The sequence below is a fragment of the Lissotriton helveticus genome, chromosome 5_1 (genome assembly GCF_964261635.1).
Source record: "Lissotriton helveticus chromosome 5_1, aLisHel1.1, whole genome shotgun sequence".
NCBI lineage: Eukaryota > Metazoa > Chordata > Amphibia > Caudata > Salamandridae > Lissotriton > Lissotriton helveticus.
In genome coordinates this window covers 1375281221-1375302276 of record NC_136065.1, presented here as the reverse complement: position 1 = coordinate 1375302276, position 21056 = coordinate 1375281221, and the positions used below count along the sequence as shown (strand labels likewise).

Sequence of the window (21056 nt, the reverse complement as noted above, 5' to 3'; positions counted from 1 at the left end):
CTGGTTTACTGGGGGCACCCTGGATGCAGCACAAGAACAGTTGCCGCAAGCAGAATAATCAAGGTGATGGAAGGAATACTTGAATTCATCCCAGTCACTGCCAATCACTCGGGGCAGCATCCCTGTACATCGTCTTTTGCCTACTATGCCACTATAAGCAGAAACCAGCCATATACCATACCATCATTTTTAAACGTCAGGATCAGACCTGGCCTGGCACTTGGGGCTGGATGGTTGCTACTCGAGCAGGACCAAGACTAATTTGTCTATGATAGGCCTCTGTCAAGTGTAGCATAGTTCAAAAGAACAGAAGGCTGAAATGAGGTCTGAGCGATAGTCAGCGGCTGAGATTAATTCAAGCATTCCGTCACCATGTTGTTTGTTGTGGTAGATGCCCTAAGTGTGATAGGATATGCCCTGAAGCGGGTCCTATGCTCACTATGGCACAGGACTCTTAATTGGGGATAAAGTGGTCTACGTTGTTTTTCTTCCTGTCTGACGGAGACCTTGGCCTGGCAGTTTGGAGTGACTGTCCCCGATGGAGCAGAACCAAAACTGTTTTGCATATGGCAGCTCCCTGCCTACAGCAGCATAGTGAGCAACATTGATGGAATGGAATTTAGCCCTGAGAGATCACTAGTAGCTGAGATTAATTAAAGTGCTCCTTCCATATTGCGGTTTCTTGCAAGTATTCCCTCTTGTCTAACACTGCCACCTGTTGCACGACAGCCTTCCTTCCTTCGGGGTTGGGTACACCACGACGCTTGTGGGGACATTTCAGAACCCCTCCCACCCCCCCAATTCTATTCACTAAAATACGCCCCGCAGACTATGTTACTTATCTGGAGCCTATCTGACTATTCCCAGAAAATACTCCATTGGATACATCAGGCCCTAAAGATGGTACCAGAATTTAGGTAATTAATGAGAGTTAAAAATGTGGGTTTGAGGGGATCTTTGCGGGCTAACATACCAGTCAAGCGGATTACCAAGCGCCCTTCGCCAACATGCGCTATACACCCCACCTTTATCTGCATTCTTCTTACTACACACACACTCCCTCTCTGCTCCCTTCTTCCTATACACATACACTACCAAATGCTGGAGACCTATCATATCAGGCATAGGTGGTCCGACAGAGAGGATATCGGAATATGTGGATATATTCCTAAAGCCACTGGTAACAAATCTCCTGTCATATATAAGAGACACGAAACACATCCTGGGCATTATGGCTGATCTAAGCTGAGAAGACAACATGCTTATGGTCACCCTGGATGTAGTCTCATTATATACTAGTATCAAAAGAGACATTGGTCTCGTGGCTGTAAGGAAAATGCTCAGCAGAAGAACAGCCAGCTCATTGTTACACACAGAAATGATCCTAGAAATGGTAGAGATCACACTGGATAACAATGTGTTTCTCTACAAGGACCAATGGTACAGGCAAAAACAGGGTGTGGCCATGGTCTCCAGATTTGCGCCCTCATATGCCAACTTTGTCATGGGTTGGTTCGAGGAGACGAGAATCTGGGACCCATCGGGCAAAAAATGGAATGATGCCATTTTATTTTGGGGCCGGTATATAGATGACTGCATTATGATTTGTTTTTTGGTACCACATATGAGGTCCACATTGTTCCCGGCGCCCTACATTATGACTAACACGGTTACACACCGGACCACGTGATCACCGGTGTTCCAACAAACCTTGTCGTGATAAAATACTTTTGGAGCATACTTCATGGAATTAGATATAACACGACCTGATTTTACAAAACCGATGGAATATACACTTTTAAATTCCCATTCGTACTCCACTTGTATTTCACTTGTTCCCGGCCTCCTAGACCATGACTGACACGGTCATAGACCGGACCACGTCATGACCTGAGCTCCTACAAACCTATGTCGCAATGACATATTCCCGGAGCATATTTCATGGAACTAGATACAACACAACCTGGTTTAACTTAACCAATATAATATACATTTTATTCCCATTCGTATTCCATTTATCCATGAACAACGCGGTCTATTTGACCATTACATCATGGCCGACCTAGTCACCGCCCGTGTCACATGACATTGGCAGAAGGGCGGTAACGATTGGAAACCCCCGAGTTATTTTACAATATAAACAAACGCCGCGATCACTACCCATCTATCCGAGCTCGGCGGAGATGGGTAGGTGATCCCACGCGGACACGGGCTGATTGAGGTAAGAGGATGGATGTGGGGGGCTCGCCCTGAGACCCGATCATTTGGAGGCTTTAATACCGGCTTCTAAAACCCTTTTACAGCGCTTCCGCGTTGTAACCAAACCTGAGTATTCTGGAGCATTTTCCTTAACCTTTTTGCAATACATCTACCTTTTAGCTAAATCTGAAGGCTTAACCCCGATGTACTGACCCGCCGACCACTCATGTGGCACTTAGCCCTTAACCCTTAGGTGAGTCCGGCGCTTATTATTATTTCATTATCCTGTGTGACACCTAGGTGTGACAGACCACTCTGAGTTCTAGATGTTGTCACTCACACAATGAATGTTCGATATGCCACTCTGAGCCATTATGGTGTTTTTGAAGTTGCCTGCTGTTTTTACAATTTGTTTTTAAACCTGTACCTTCCCACTGATATAGTTTTAGAGTGTGTGTGCACCTCACACTGCACGCTGAAACCACTTGGCATGGAGAGGTAGTGACTATTCCCCACACCGCCCCAAGCATGCCTTACTATGTTCACATTCTGGCGCTGATAATCCATGCTGCTATAATGAGAAATGTACTACTAATGTGTATCTCCTTTCTTTCTCATAATCCAGGCATAGGACTTTCCATCGAGGTAAAATATACCCACACCACATACATGACACTGGCATGTTTTTGAGTTTGTTTACTTTATAGTTTTCACTTCTTAAGGTCCTGATGAATCGCAGGATATTGTTCCATTTGCGAGAAACATGTTGACCACTTGTTGTTTTTCTTAGCTCGACATGGGTCACTCTACCTAACGAGGTGACACCGAGCGAGCTCGTTTTCACGATTTTAACTGTAGTAGGGGGACCACCAGAATAAAATAGTTTCCGGCACCCCTTGCTGCATTTTAACTATCACCTCAGGCTCATTTGCCTTCCCGCCCACACACCCACACTTCACCATAGGGCAGTTGGATACAAAAGATCTCCGCCAAAGTGCCCCTCTTTGAGGTGTGCCCGTCGGGGATTGCACCGCCCCCCCGACGAGGAGCAACCGCCGATGATGAAGCATGACATCCTTCGGGGTGTGTGAGGCAAATACATCCAACAAAAGGGATGCCCACAGGTGTTATATTTACACCTCTGGTCACGCCAGTCGTTTCTTAGTCTTTTCTTAGTCCTTTCTTTAACTTCCCACTCGCTGTAGGAACAGTTCAGCCCCCCCTCTTTGTTGAAGACTATTCACGGACACATGCTGTAACTGGACCTTCCACTCTCAAAAGTGGTAACTAGTGTCCGTTGATCTATTGATCACCCTCCCTCCTTTTGATAAAGATATTTGCACGGTGCAAACCGTGGGAGTCTCATACCGGTGGGTTAGTTTTGACATATCCCCCAATTCAGCAACCCTATATCTATTAGGTTGTTGCTCACTTTTCACACCCCCAATTGGGGTTTGAATCCTTTTTCTTCACGTTCTTCTGAAAATCCTCCTTTTGACCCGGAGCACGACCCACATTCCCTTCCACAATGGAGGGACAGGGCTTGAGCTTCGGCGAAGAAGATGCAGCAGCAATTATGAGAACACCATCCCTTTTCGGCATTGATGTTGAGCCAAGCTCTGCGAGCAACTCAACTGAATGGCAAACACTATCGGACTTCAAACGAGAATGGATAAGAGTAACAATACACGGGACAATGATGGCGGAATATTTCAAGGCCAAAATTGCTCCTAACGGCTTGATCGTTAAAAATTTTCCCAGAATCTTTTGGGAAGACGGACAATTTAAGATCGAGTGGTCACAGGTTTCTTGGAAGTGCACCCATGACCTGTTGATTCTGATCGTAAACACCGCTAAACGATTAGCTGATGCTCTATTAGTCCGCATCCAAGCAGCAGAGGCGGCATTAAAGAATGCGGCACCCAATCCTGGTTTTAAAACTAAATTGGCTGATTTAAACAAAGAGATTGCGGAACACAGAGAATATCTTATGAATCTAAAAGTGGCTAAACTACAAAAGGACATCAAAAGATTCTCTATAGAAAAAGTCTATCCTTATTTGAAGGATGATTATGTCCCCCCTGGAACAAGCTATAACTCTGACTCGAGTGCTGCTTCTTCAAGAAGAGGATCGAATAGTGGCTCTGATAGTAGCGAAAGCAATGACCCCCAACAGATGCCACCTAAACCTAAAAGGGGAAGAGGCCGTGGGCAAAACAGTTTTCAAAATTACCCATACCAAGGACAACAAATGGGCCCCCCCTTTTGGCAGTTCCCACAATTCCCACACTTTCAACCGCCACTAACCCCACAATATCCCCCGTTCTATGCCACTCAAAACACCACACACCCTCCTTTTTTAGGCAGAGGTTGGGGCAGAGGGCGAGGGCGAAGAAGAGGGAACGCGCAAGAAAAGAAAGTACAGTGGGAGGACAACCGCCCACAAGGGATGGACACGAGGACCACGACTCGCTCAGGACCAAAATGAGTCTAGTGGTCAACTTGTCTAACCGTGTCTTGACAGAGGGAGAGGAACTTGTCCTCCAAAAAAGGGTTAGGCTTCGTTCCAACCCCGAGGACAGACCCTTTCCAACAAACAAGGGAAATTAAGTCACTCTTCAGAAAAATAAGGCTTAAGGCTTTCTTTGATGGAAAACCCCTTGAACCCACTGAGGACTCGGGTCTACACAACCCTTCAACCTTTACACCTCACAATGGGATGGTGCCTAACGAAGTCTTGACTTTTGAGCAAACTGTTCCAAAAGAGATAAACCAACTGGACAGACAGCCACACTTTTCTAATATCACCAACAATGAAATGTTGGTCCTAAAATCACTGGCAAACGATCCCCTCATTACCATCAAACAGGCGGATAAGGGCGGAGCAACAGTTCTTATGAATACTGCGGATTATGATCTGGAATGTACCAGACAATTGAATAATCGCAGATATTACACACCTATTCCCGGCGATCCAACTAGACGCCTACAAACCATAATAACAGGTCTAGTAATGGGTGCGGAAAACGAGGAATGGATCACTAAAAAAGAGGCAGAATTTTTGACGAAAAGGGACCCCCGGGTACCATATTTCTACATCCTGCCTAAGATCCATAAAGGGACCAATCCTGTACCAGGAAGGCCAATCGTGTCAGGGATCAATTCAGTGCTGGAGCCACTTTCACAATTTTGTGACCATTTCTTCCAGCCTCTGGTGAAAAGCATCCCTTCATATATCCAAGACACCACAGATGTCTTACGCCTGTTGAACTCTATTCAGGACACTACACAAATCGATCTCTTAATTACTCTAGATGTGGAGGCCCTCTATACCAATATCCCTCAGAGGGCCACCCTAGAAGTAATAGAGGAAAGACTGGGCCTTGAAATGTGGAACTCTAATACGCCACAGACCTTCATCATGGAGTGTGCCACCTTAGCACTTACCGAGAATTACTTCGAATACAAGGGACAACACTACCATCAGACCCAGGGTACATCCATGGGCAGCACCTTCGCCCCTTCGGTGGCCTGTCTGTACATGGCAGAGTTCGAAGACAAACACATACATCACCAGTCTAACCCCTTTCAAGACAACATCATAATGTGGAAACGTTTTATAGACGATGTCCTGATACTCTGGACGGGTCCACTGACAGCCCATGACAAGTTCTTTGAATGGGTAAATACTTTGAACCCATTCTTGCATTTCACCATGTCCTCTTCACAGAGAGAAATTGCCTTTCTTGACCTTACCATCAAACTGGAAGGGGGGTCCCTCAAGACCACTATGTACAGGAAACCCACAGACCGGAATAGTCTACTCCATTTTCAGAGTCACCATCCTAAGGCCTTACGCTCTAATCTACCATTCGGACAATTTCTCCGGATAAGACGCAATTGCAGCGAAGTGTCTGATTACAAGAAGGAATCCACTCTCCTATCCAGGAATCTCCTGGACAGAGGGTACCCTAAGAGTGATGTCCATAAAGCCAGGAAACGGGCTCGGAATAATAACCGAGAGGCACTACTTGAGAGACAGGAGAACGCACCGGTTGAGAACCAAGTTATCACCTGTGTTACCACCTTTACTCCCCTGTCTAACCAAATCAGAAACACCATCAAACGCCACTGGGGGATCCTCAATACAGGTGATCTGGCACTAGAACAACCTCGGTTTGCTTTCAAGAGATCACAGAACCTGAAGGATATACTGATCAGCACCAGGCCCAAGATAACTAGGAAAGAGACTCAACAAACTCTTTGGCATCTACCACCTGTCACGGGCCATTACCCTTGTGGCTCTTGCGTTGTCTGTAGATATACCCTGACACTAAAAACCATCAAGCTCTCTGAGACTTTCAATTGGGAACTCAGGCACCATACTAATTGCAACACAACACATTGCATCTACCTGTTGACCTGCCCGTGCAATTTGCAGTATATTGGGATGACCACTCGCCCAGTAAAAACCCGCATCATTGAACACCGCAGCAATTTCCGCTGCAAAAAAACCCATACTAAAATGTGCAAACACTATGTGGATTCCAACCACAACGCGGACTCCATAACATGGGTTATTTTGGAATCAAGTCCCAACTGCCCGAAAAATGCACTCTTTAGGAAGGAACAGAGATGGGTCCATCGACTTTCCACTGATAGCCGAGGGCTGAACGAAGAAATCCCCTGGCATTCATTATAAACCACTCACTAGCTATTCAGAGATGTTTTGTATGGCCCCCTGCAATCCCAATGGACATAGCCCCCTGGTTAAGTCCACTCTGACTCACATTGGTGATTACCCTCCTTTGGGTGAGTTATATACCAACTGTCTGTCACATCATAACCGCCTAGGGTACACACTATATCACGTGACCACCTGAATTCTCATAACTATTTGTACATTCAAGCAGATTACTTTGGGGTCTTATTTATTTATGGGTCAACACATAACATAACCCGGTTATAATAAATTGACTCACTGAGGTTCCCCCCCTTTTCCTTTTTTGCCCCCTTCTCTCAGCCCACCCATGCACGAGTAGGGGCACATGACCCTTACATCATGACTAACCCATATTTGATTGGTACCACATATGAGGTCCACATTGTTCCCGGCGCCCTACATTATGACTAACACGGTTACACACCGGACCACGTGATCACCGGTGTTCCAACAAACCTTGTCGTGATAAAATACTTTTGGAGCATACTTCATGGAATTAGATATAATACGACCTGATTTTACAAAACCGATGGAATATACACTTTTAAATTCCCATTCGTACTCCACTTGTATTTCACTTGTTCCCGGCCTCCTAGACCATGACTGACACGGTCATAGACCGGACCACGTCATGACCTGAGCTCCTACAAACCTATGTCGCAATGACATATTCCCGGAGCATATTTCATGGAACTAGATACAACACAACCTGGTTTAACTTAACCAATATAATATACATTTTATTCCCATTCGTATTCCATTTATCCATGAACAACGCGGTCTATTTGACCATTACATCATGGCCGACCTAGTCACCGCCCGTGTCACATGACATTGGCAGAAGGGCGGTAACGATTGGAAACCCCTGAGTTATTTTACAATATAAACAAACGCCGCGATCACTACCCATCTATCCGAGCTCGGCGGAGATGGGTAGGTGATTCCACGCGGACACGGGCTGATTGAGGTAAGAGGATGGATGTGGGGGGCTCGCCCTGAGACCCGATCATTTGGAGGCTTTAATACCGGCTTCTAAAACCCTTTTACAGCGATTCCGCGTTGTAACCAAACCTGAGTATTCTGGAGCATTTTCCTTAACCTTTTTGCAATACATCTACCTTTTAGCTAAATCTGAAGGCTTAACCCCGATGTACTGACCCGCCGACCACTCATGTGGCACTTAGCCCTTAACCCTTAGGTGAGTCCGGCGCTTATTATTATTTCATTATCCTGTGTGACACCTAGGTGTGACAGACCACTCTGAGTTCTAGATGTTGTCACTCACACAATGAATGTTCGATATGCCACTCTGAGCCATTATGGTGTTTTTGAAGTTGCCTGCTGTTTTTACAATTTGTTTTTAAACCTGTACCTTCCCACTGATATAGTTTTAGAGTGTGTGTGCACCTCACACTGCACGCTGAAACCACTTGGCATGGAGAGGTAGTGACTATTCCCCACACCGCCCCAAGCATGCCTTACTATGTTCACATTCTGGCGCTGACAATCCATGCTGCTATAATGAGAAATGTACTACTAATGTGTATCTCCTTTCTTTCTCATAATCCAGGCATAGGACTTTCCATCGAGGTAAAATATACCCACACCACATACATGACACTGGCATGTTTTTGAGTTTGTTTACTTTATAGTTTTCACTTCTTAAGGTCCTGATGAATCGCAGGATATTGTTCCATTTGCGAGAAACATGTTGACCACTTGTTGTTTTTCTTAGCTCGACATGGGTCACTCTACCTAACGAGGTGACACCGAGCGAGCTTGTTTTCACGATTTTAACTGTAGTAGGGGACCACCAGAATAAAATAGTTTCCGGCACCCCTTGCTGCATTTTAACTATCACCTCAGGCTCATTTGCCTTCCCACCCACACACCCACACTTCACCATAGGGCAGTTGGATACAAAAGATCTCCGCCAAAGTGCCCCTCTTTGAGGTGTGCCCGTCGGGGATTGCACCGCCCCCCCGACGAGGAGCAACCGCCGATGATGAAGCATGACATCCTTCGGGGTGTGTGAGGCAAATACATCCAACAAAAGGGATGCCCACAGGTGTTATATTTACACCTCTGGTCACGCCAGTCGTTTCTTAGTCTTTTCTTAGTCCTTTCTTTAACTTCCCACTCGCTGTAGGAACAGTTCAGCCCCCCCTCTTTGTTGAAGTGCATTATGATTTGGACAGGCACAGTAGACAGACTACAAGGTTTTCTTGCATACCTTAATGACACTGACCTAAACATCAAATTTACCATGAAATACAGCAATACCAAAATACCTTTTCTTGATGTGAAGGAGTTTTATATACACAATCAAGGAATCCACAGCAGACTGTATCGTTAACCAACAGCCTGCAACTCATTACTCCACGCATCAAGTGCACACCCCTCACATCAAATCAGAGCGATCCCATATGGTGAACTCATAAGAACACGCTGTAACTGCAGTAGGGATGAAGAATTTGAAATCAACAAAAAAGCAGTTCCAAACAGATTTGAAAAACGGGGATATAACAAAAAACTATTGATGACAGCAGAACAGAGAATAGACAAGGTCAAACGGATTGACACACTCAGGGAACAGCCTAAAGAGATAAACAAAGATGATAAGATCAGATTAGTGACAGGCTTCAACAACTGGTCAGGAATACTAAGGAAAAGCCTTAACAAACACTGGCACCTTTTGAAAAATGACACATCACTCAAAAAACACATATCCGAAAGACCGACTTTGACCTACAGAAAAGGAAGGACACACAAAAATATACTGAGTCCTAGCTACCCTACAAAGAAACAAGGCTTAACAGACATACAACAGGGTTTTACAGTTGTGGTAACTGCAGTGCCTGCAAAAAGAAAACTGAATTTGATGGGCCAGATAAAAAACAGTATCGAATTTATACTAACATCAACTGTCTGTCCAAATTCGTAATCTACGCTTTAGATTGCAAATGTGGAAAAAGATACATAGGCAGCACAATACGGAGACTGAGGGAAAGAATTAATGAACACATAAGAGCAGTCAAACAAGGAGACATGAGGTACCCAGTGGCTGCCCATATGTCAATCTGCCAAGCACAGACGACAAACCAATCATCTGAGTTTTTTGGAATAGAACACACACCAAGGCACCCAAGGGGTGGTAATAGAGAACTGAGACGTAGGGAGGCCCAATGGATTATGAAAATGCAAAGTGTGGAACTGGGCCTAAACATTGACCATGAGCTACACTACTTCCTAGGAAGCTAGGCAGGTAGTAACATATAGCACATGATAGCCACATATTCATTTTGGTAGTGGACCAACACAACAACAGGATTAAATGCTAAGAATGAACTGTATATTTATGTATGATATATTTTGTATTATTATGTGGGTAATAACGAATGCAATATGTCACTACAACGAAATTCATGAGAAATAGGATACAGGACAATAACAAGTTTGTTCTATAAGCTAGTAACATGACCATGTACTGATCCTTATAGGATGGAGAGACTAGTAGATCACATGACTCATAATATAACTGTATCACGAAAATCACGAATCAGAGTATAGCATCCACGCTATAGGTCTGGACGCTGAACAATATAGACAACCACGCCAAATAATATTCACACACATGGAAACATGAGTATAAATGCATGCTTGCTCTTCACAGACTTTCAGAACATCATGGCTTACTTTTATTCACAACCATTGTTTCTATCCAAATCAGGGTAGAACTAGCGAAGTAGAGATTTCATGTATATATTAACCAAGGTGTAATTAACAAGGACCCCCTGGGTAATGCAATAATAGACTCCTAGGGCAGGGTAAACAACCTGTGTGCAAAATATCCTAGGCAGTCAAGGATTCTAAATAAAATAAACAAGTGAAGGACCCACGTCAAGGACAATTGAATAGCTGGAGGAGCTGATCTAAAATCATCAAATTTTAATAAAAATGAACATATAATTAATACAAAAACAAAACACCTGCGGTGAAACAAAAATAATGGAACTAAATAACACAATAATACAATTTACACACAAAAATTACAATTTAAAAACATGGTACAGAATAAAATTATGACAGAAACACCAATCATGGGGGTGTCTGACCAAAATAACAATGCAATACTCGACGCGCGTTTCGGCGAATTAACGCCTTCTTCAGGAGCCACAGAGCAATCTGAAATTATACAAAACATAACATGAGATACAGTACACTGTTACATTTCTAAATGTGGCAATAATAAGACTACGAATCAGTACTCTATTTCACATATTTCGATTCTCCTAAAAAGATTTAATTAAAGGGTCCATACATCATAGCAGCTAGTACCATGACCTTGGAACGGTGGGTCTATAATCAAAACACTTTGTTTATTTTATGTTCATTGATAGACACATATAGGCTAATAATGAAAGAGTACAACTCACGCATTGTCTATAAGACAAATTATTGATATCACGTATTACATGTCACATGTTTGATAAAAAGTACAATCATGTAATCAATTTCACTGATGATACATTCTCTACTTACTTCATAAAAAACCAGGGATTGGCTCGGACAATGCTCATAAATAAAAATTGGTGTACCAATTGGATCTAGATAGAGAAAAATGCAAAGCATCATTCCAATGTTCCCATTAAATTGAGTAAAAATAAATCAGTTGAGCACAAGTGATGCCATCGATGTAGGCGGAAAAAGAACAATTGGCGACTATCGAATAACACATATACGATTGCCAAGGGTCGTGATACAATTGAAGTGACTAATCGGTTCTCCACATGTTCAGGGGAGAAAGAGCAGAAGGAGAAGGATGTACACTCTATGTTAGTACCTGATGTGAATATACGTGGGCTGCGATCCTAGATAGGGTATGCTGTCTGGTGAAAGTTCATATTAAGAGCCCGAATAAGAATGAATCTGTAAGAAGGTAGAAAAGGATCCATAATTCTATATACTATGGTCATGTCGAAATTAATAGTGCACACAAAATGATGGTACAATAATTCGATTTACCTATAGAGTGATGTCTCTAGAGCTAGACACTTCTTATATGGTGGTGCCGAAAACGATAATCACGGTATTCAGACCAAAAGGACTTAAAACACCTAAAGGCAAATATCAACACATTAATGGATGTGTGTCGCAATAACACAGTTTGAACATAAAATAGCAGAAATTCAGAAAACATAATAATGTGAGATTATCAAAGGATTAGACTTAGCGGACTAAGGCACGCAAGAGTATAACCTATGAAAACAGGTAGTTATACATAGTTAAAACGTGCACGAAGTATCCCTGTTGTTAAGCTATTTTAGGTAAACAATATTTCTAAAAACTGACAAAAGTCGTTACCTCTCAATGGAGTTGTAATGTTCGAATTCAGGTGATGCGAGTTAAAATAAATCCAAACAATGTGGAAAATAAATGTATTTTAACTCGCATCACCTGAATTCGAACATTACAACTCCATTGAGAGGTAACGACTTTTGTCAGTTTTTAGAAATATTGTTTACCTAAAATAGCTTAACAACAGGGATACTTCGTGCACGTTTTAACTATGTATAACTACCTGTTTTCATAGGTTATACTCTTGCGTGCCTTAGTCCGCTAAGTCTAATCCTTTGATAATCTCACATTATTATGTTTTCTGAATTTCTGCTATTTTATGTTCAAACTGTGTTATTGCGACACACATCCATTAATGTGTTGATATTTGCCTTTAGGTGTTTTAAGTCCTTTTGGTCTGAATACCGTGATTATCGTTTTCGGCACCACCATATAAGAAGTGTCTAGCTCTAGAGACATCACTCTATAGGTAAATCGAATTATTGTACCATCATTTTGTGTGCACTATTAATTTCGACATGACCATAGTATATAGAATTATGGATCCTTTTCTACCTTCTTACAGATTCATTCTTATTCGGGCTCTTAATATGAACTTTCACCAGACAGCATACCCTATATCTAGGATCGCAGCCCACGTATATTCACATCAGGTACTAACATAGAGTGTACATCCTTCTCCTTCTGCTCTTTCTCCCCTGAACATGTGGAGAACCGATTAGTCACTTCAATTGTATCACGACCCTTGGCAATCGTATATGTGTTATTCGATAGTCGCCAATTGTTCTTTTTCCGCCTACATCGATGGCATCACTTGTGCTCAACTGATTTATTTTTACTCAATTTAATGGGAACATTGGAATGATGCTTTGCATTTTTCTCTATCTAGATCCAATTGGTACACCAATTTTTATTTATGAGCATTGTCCGAGCCAATCCCTGGTTTTTTATGAAGTAAGTAGGGAATGTATCATCAGTGAAATTGATTACATGATTGTACTTTTTATCAAACATGTGACATGTAATACGTGATATCAATAATTTGTCTTATAGACAATGCGTGAGTTGTACTCTTTCATTATTAGCCTATATGTGTCTATCAATGAACATAAAATAAACAAAGTGTTTTGATTATAGACCCACCGTTCCAAGGTCATGGTACTAGCTGCTATGATGTATGGACCCTTTAATTAAATCTTTTTAGGAGAATCGAAATATGTGAAATAGAGTACTGATTCGTAGTCTTATTATTGCCACATTTAGAAATGTAACAGTGTACTGTATCTCATGTTATGTTTTGTATAATTTCAGATTGCTCTGTGGCTCCTGAAGAAGGCGTTAATTCGCCGAAACGCGCGTCGAGTATTGCATTGTTATTTTGGTCAGACACCCCCATGATTGGTGTTTCTGTCATAATTTTATTCTGTACCATGTTTTTAAATTGTAATTTTTGTGTGTAAATTGTATTATTGTGTTATTTAGTTCCATTATTTTTGTTTCACCGCAGGTGTTTTGTTTTTGTATTAATTATATGTTCATTTTTATTAAAATTTGATGATTTTAGATCAGCTCCTCCAGCTATTCAATTGTCCTTGACTTGGGTCCTTCACGTGTTTATTTTATTTAGAATCCTTGACTGCCTAGGATATTTTGCACACAGGGTATATTAACCAAGGTTTCACATTTACTCATTACTTTATCACTAGTTCTTGTGTTAATGTTATCTCGAAATCAGATATCACTAGCTAAACCGTCTTAAATTTAGACACTCTAATATGGCCGCTGCATCAACAATGCCTTCTGCCTTCTGGAGAGTTGATAGTCGCAAAACAGTAGCGCAAATAAGTAAACTCAGCCTCTATAGTTTACCACATTCTCCAGTACAATCGACATAACAATACCAATATAAAGAAAAGGTAATAGCTAAACCGTCTTGATAATATAAACAATAATATGGCCGCTGCATTAACTACGACCCTGTAATCTAAGATCGTAATACAGGGGCACCAAAATTTAAATTCAGGTTTCACTAATATACCTCGTAGATCCGATTCTTATAAAAACCCGATATTCTGCAACATAACGAACAAATATGGGCAAGTTATGCACATTCATTGGTGCCGTCATTACACTTCAATATGGCCACCACATAACCTGGGATTCAATCCCATTATGGACACGAGTCACAAGTCACGAGTCATAGTCACGAATTGAACAAGCCAATCACAAGCTAGTTATACACGGAAGTGAAATTACAAAACAACGCGGCAAGCAGAGCAATGCGTACTCGAGCGGACACACTACGAATGAACGGGGGACCAATTGAGACCTTAATAAACGAATACTACAGGCGAAAGGTGAGCAAATCGCGATTGTACTGGGAAAATGTCTAAAGCAAGAGAGCAATGCGGATATAATTTCCAAGGAGTTACGGGGAATCCTTAAACACCGGACCCGTACTTATGCACAGATAGCTTTCACACTGATACCTTGCTAGACTTAGCTCAATTCACATTGGCATAATGAGTTTAACTATATACATAAAGCACGGACACATTATGAGGCCATAGTAGTAGGATAATTGCAATTTTCTAAAACCCGCCCATCCTTTACTGGATTAGATAGATAACTGACCAATACAGAATATAGTGGGCCTTCTGACTAGAATCTAACGTAGACACATGTATTCTTACAGCCAGCCATCGCAACTGAATTGGAGTCACAAAAGATTATTGAATTCCCTACCGGGAACACAACTGAAGTCCCCTGTAGAACCCATATGCGGGTTGGAAGTATCTCCGCATTACACGTAAGTGTACATAAACAACGACTTACAATATAAATAGGAGCCCACAACATAACATTTGTATTAATGTACGCTCCCACTTTACTATTCTTTACAGTAAAGAAAATACAGACCTGGAAATAGGTATTTAATAAAAGTTTGAACACATATAGCTAAATGTCTTCATGCATGAATTTTCACTCAATAGACCACTATTGTTTAACCGTGACTATATAATCACTTATGCACATCTAAATGGATTATTAAATGGCACTCAGTCTCTCCACCTCATACTAGGCTCACAGACCATCTGAATTCTCAGAGGTACATTCTGTGTTATATCTATATTTTGTTAATTTACAAGTTTTCAATTTCATCTGTATCACCACCACGTGCATCAATCACTATACTGTGTTAACTAAATCACGGTGAGGGAACGTCTCTAACTAAAGTAGTAGAGATGTTTAGCATGTTTTTAAAGTAAGACCAAATAGCAGTAGAAATACATATTGCGACATATAATTTTTCTTTTCACTCAGTACAGCCTTGACAAAGTCGTGGGTTACATTCCCAATTACGACGAAACACGTGTTGGCTGTGTGAACGTTTCCAGTGAACAAGAATAAAACTTGGAACTGAATCACAAGGACAAGAACTCTTCTCTATTTTTACTGTGACAATTAGTGGAAACACTGACATATATGAGCTGTATTACAATCATACGTGTGCTAGGGAGTATTGTAGCTTTGATGCTTACCAGTGCTTGACCCCACACCCTTCTAGGCTCATGTACTCTTTGCATCCAACCAACACGTCAGTGGCTGCGCCCCTAAAGGTTCCCTAAAGTTTGGTATCTCTGAGGATGTCATAGTGGGTGCTGACCCACTACTACATTTGTCATTCACAGAAAACGTAGACAACACTTGCGTCATTATATGGTCTCTTGAGATGCACAATGTTCCAATTTAACACAGATTAGCAAATCTCTGGCTGGAATTTAACACAGAGACTGCCGACAGCATAAAAACACCCTCCATTGGCCTAACTAGGACTCTTCGTAGGACCTTTTTCAGAATTCTCAGGGCAAGCAGGGTCCACTGGACTCAAATTGTGAAAGTGAGAGCCTTCTGCTTCCATAGCCCTGGGGCTTACTTTACTGTTGGACCCAAACACCAAGTACACCCCTTCACCACTTGAATATCAGGGGAGCTAGGCAGAGCACCCCAAGGCTTACTCATGGAAGTGGTGTGGGCTAGAACCTCAAACTCAATTAAAGCAGGTACCAAATAATAAGTCATTGTACCACCGGTACTTTTGCCTGAGAACGCAAAAGTACTTTATTCACACAGCATGAAAAAAGACAACACACAAAATGAACACAAATAATACAGACACATATCACTGGGGTGTCAGAACAATATTGAAGTTATTCCCAAGTTCTTACAAGTGACACAACAAGATCAGGGTGAAAGCACATTCAGGTGCCCCATCGTGTGTGGGGTACAATGTGTTTCCTTTCACTCTCCCAAGATATAAGCTATAGGTACAATGTTAGCAAGGCTGGTAGAGTATAGTCGACTATAGGATACTCCTATAGCTGCCCTGGTGCGCAACAGAGTTTATGTAGTTCCCGTAAACTACAAGCTGATCCTTTAAATTCCAGTAAGCGAATGCATCCCACAGTGTGTCGTGGGCTGATCCTGGGGCGCCGTTCTGGCTTTGTGCGCAATATACACAACTTCTGGGAGTGCACTCCGGGTCGCTGCAGGGATCTCGTGGAGGTAAAACCGCTGAATGAGAATAGGGCTTTATCTAGCACCACGCCACCACAAATGTTTCTTGTTCTGGTGTGAAACCACTGAGTACAGTTACAATTTTCTTCAGCTCCAAGCTGTCACTGGCACTTCCTAATTGGGTCAGTTCTTTGTAGTCACTGTTCTGACATTGCCTATAAACCTCTGTTGTCCTCTGTGGACCAATAAGAAGGAGCACGAAAAGCCCTGTGGCAACCACAGATTCAAAGAGGCACGTTGCATCTGGAGCAGTGTAATTTTGATCCCATTTTAGATATTATAGGGGTGCGTCATATTAATGAGTAGTCAACACTCTAATATGTTTTATTTTATTAATGCTACTAAGGAGAGTGGAGTATTGCACATTTAAATTACTCCACCTGAAGAATTGCGTCTGGAAGGTGATTAATAATGGTCTATGTAGCATTTATATTAATGTGACAGGGGAGGTTAACATAAAATATGTCCCATTGTGAGGTTAATAAAATATAATGTGTATGTGTAAACTAATGTTTACAAAACAAGAGGAACCGGGAGCTGGTTTTAGCAGGACCAGCAAACGTACTCCCTAACTAGAATTTAAATATGCGAAATTGGTGCGCAGTTCCTTAGAAAGAGTGTGAGTGTTCAGGTCTGTAGAATAGCCTCCTTTTGGAGGAAGTGTCCTCACACACCCCTGAGGATGTCATGCTTTGTCATATGGGCCTGCTCCCCGTCGGGTTGTCACTGCAATGCCCAACAAAAACCTGTGAAGGGGCTCTTTGGTGGAGATCTTTTTGATAAAGCCGTTTGGTGCGTGTGGGTGTGTGGAATGAAGTGAATAGTGTAGTGAAGTGCACAATAGCTAATGTTTAAACATTTATACGTTTAGCAGGAACTTTTCTATACAGTTGCATTTAGAGTGACATCTTCGTAATTCTTTACACTTATACAGGTCTTAAGAAGCTGTGTGTGTTGTGTATTCATTTTGAAACCCTGTGCACTAAAAGTTAACCAGAGTGGGCCTCGAGAAACAGTTCAGTTCATGCTCACGTTTAAATCTAACATGTAATTCGTATTTAACTTTCAAAGTAGTATGCATTTGTTTGTATTTGTTTCCACTGCAGGTCTGCACAAGACCCTATTAGTTAGCGTAGAATATTTTTTTTCTCCCCATTAGATAGCAAGGTATGAGAAGACAAAGATGGCACAGAGAAGCGCAGCAACAAGCAAGGAGGTGAGTTCTCATGGAAGAAGAGAGGAATGACCAAGGGCAAAAGGAGTTGCAACGTATCGATGTGGGAAAGATGGCGCAAGTATCCAGGTGTACCGGAGCCATGGAAATTTACTGGCAAGAGTCATGTAGGATTATCTACCCTGAATGCAATTTATATTTTATGTTGAAACATAGTGAGGGACGGGGGAGACATCTTAGGACTTCACAGGGAGCAAATCTATGTGTCTGCTTGTGTGGCTTATGCTACTTGACCCATGGTTGGAGTGGCTTCTACTGTGACTCCAACAGCTGACATTTTTGATTCCACCTTTACTATATGCTTCTTAGTTTAGGGTTACCCTTTTATGGTAGTGTAGAGAGAGAGATAGCTTACTCATGCTTACTTTGGAGAACCATTTGATGCACTTCAATATTCAATTATGTTTGCTGATTATTTGCATTGTCATCATAGAGTTAGCGGTCTGCTTTGTATATAGGGTAAATCTCTTTATGAGATTTTGACTCATTTTGTTTGTTCTATACGATTATGTTGAGATTGGTCTCTAGCTCTTGTTTCTAAATTTATAATTCAACCCTACTAAACTCAGATTAAGTTGTCCTGTGGATTATTCTGTGACCACATCGGTTACACTGCATTGAGATGTTAAAAAGTGATTGCTTTTCTCCCTTTACCTCTCATGCTGCTATCAAGACCATCGATCTAGAGATAAATGTAGAATGGACCCAAGCTCCATCACATCCTCGGAGGACATTGATAGAGGCCAACTTCAAATTCCTTCTACACATTTCTTCAAGGCGCTCCTCTTGTAGGATACCCTTAGTACCCCTCTCCAGCCGTCCGTGCAGAACCTTCCTGTTCCGGTCTCTCAACCAGTTGGCAGTTAAGGTACCCAAAACCTAGAGTTCAGAACTTGTTAATGTGAACTCCTGGGACAATGATTAGGGTTCTGTCCCATACTCAGTTTGCAGCTAGAGATTTTGGATTCTACAAGCCCAGCTCTGGGACCAACCTTGAATGGTATCCATTTGTGTGTTTTTCTCACAGGCTGGTCAAGCCACAGGTTTTGGCCTCTAATTCCAGCAGGGAGGTGGGGTCAAGTAGGGAACTTCTTGGCCGGGAGACCCAAAACAAAAAGAGGGACAAGTTTCCTCACTCAGCTTACATTACAACCTGTTTGATGATAACACTTGGGGCGTGGAAGGACAGTCCCTATACTCCAAAGGGCTCTGTGTCTCCCTTCCCCTGCAGTCTAGTTCACGTCAGTGGACCTCAGGAATTATTCGGATCAGTCCTACAAAGTCATACTGCTGCCAGGCAAGCTGCCGCCAACATTCAGCTTGTGTACCATCCACACAGGAACCAAAATGTAACAGTGTAAGCGCACACATGCCATAGTTATACAGCTACACATACATAGTGACATTCATGTCCCAGCATGGATGGAATGAAAGAGTGGTTACCAGAGACTGGCAGGAAACGTTAAGTAGGATAGACAAGCAGGCAACGCTGAGTCCAAAAATTCCAAAGAAAACAAAGAGACACAACATGAGGAACACATGGGGAGTGGGGGGCATGCTCTGCAGAGAAGATCTTTGGGTGAAGGGACTATAATAATGTTTTACTTGAAAGCCAGCAGCTGGACCATTAGCCTAGTGAAGTCCCACGAGTCTATGACCATTGAGAGCATAAAGCAGCATAGTAACCTTGCCGCAGTGCATTCATATGAATGGTACCCCGTCCCACTGACTGTGGACACACATTGTGGTCAAGGCCCGCAGTTACTGTTCAATGCCGGATCCGCTCTCCAGCTCCAGCCTCCACCAGTGCTTGAAATGGAAAAATAGAAGTGCAGGACTCTGTACCAGAGTACCTGCTTGTTTCTGAGAAGTGCTGGTACTCTCCAATTAAAAGTAAAGCATCTCTCTTGAGAAGTATAGGTACTCTCCCTCTCAAAATAAAGAAGTGCCCGTACTCTCGAATTAAAAGTAAAGCATTTCTCTTGAGAAGTGCAGGCACTCTCCCTCTCAAAATAAAAAAGTGCCGGTACTCAGCACCGGACAGTACCGGCCCATTTAAAGCACTGGCCTCCACCATGGGCAAACCTTGACTGATCGACTTCGTTGCAATAAATACGTCAAGGCGAGTAGCGCGGCTATCCAACCGGAATCCAACCAAACAGTATTAGTGGTAACAATCATTCACACCAGGCGCGCAACACCCATTGGCCTCAAAGGGCTTCAGCCCCCTCCCCCGTCGTGTGTGGCAGCCCGGGAAGAGACACTTCCCGGGCCCGCTAACTGCCGCACCCGAGCACTTCACAGGTCTTTTAAAGACCTTGTGCATGTTAATGGGGCTTTGTTGTGGTTTCACCCCTTCTAAGAGCCCTTGCAGCTCGACTATGCCGATTCCCCAAAGATTCAGCCCCCTCCCCCCCCCCCCGAAATGTGACTCTAGTTGCGCCTCTGATTCACACAGAGGTTACTGCCCAGTTACAATCAAGTGCCCAAAGACCACAAGAAATGGCCCGCCACGCTGAAATTCACTATTTGTCCGCCTGGTCTAAAGGACAACGCTGGCATGATAACGTATTTTATGAAAATGCTTCAGACGTGTTTACAACACATTACACGTGATGTGTTTATTTGTATAGTACATGTTCACCGTACCTACACCCGAACACCACCCTCCTGGGAAGGCGCAAGAGAACAAATATTTAATAATAAGATGGAGGGGTTGAGTGGGTGATGACATCATGGGGCAACCAAGGATTATAAGGAATAAAATACCTCATATGGTAAATAAAAAGGAATCCGCAATTCACCTCGGAGAACAACGAAAATATTTTTCACTCTTGGCCACACACTCACCGTTAACTACAACCTCTTTATATTACACAGCGGGGCATGGGGTACTCTGTTATATTTAATACATAATGCGGTCATGTGTGCACTTATTCCGTACGGGTTAGTCAACAGCCCTTT

General features: G+C 42.6%; 1 protein-coding gene across 1 annotated transcript in view; it reads right to left on the bottom strand.

The window, feature by feature from the left end:
- The window catches only part of MICAL1 (microtubule associated monooxygenase, calponin and LIM domain containing 1), a 360133-nt gene that overhangs the window by 338318 nt on the left and 759 nt on the right, over window positions 1-21056 (bottom strand). The gene's annotated exons all lie outside the window — the stretch shown is intronic.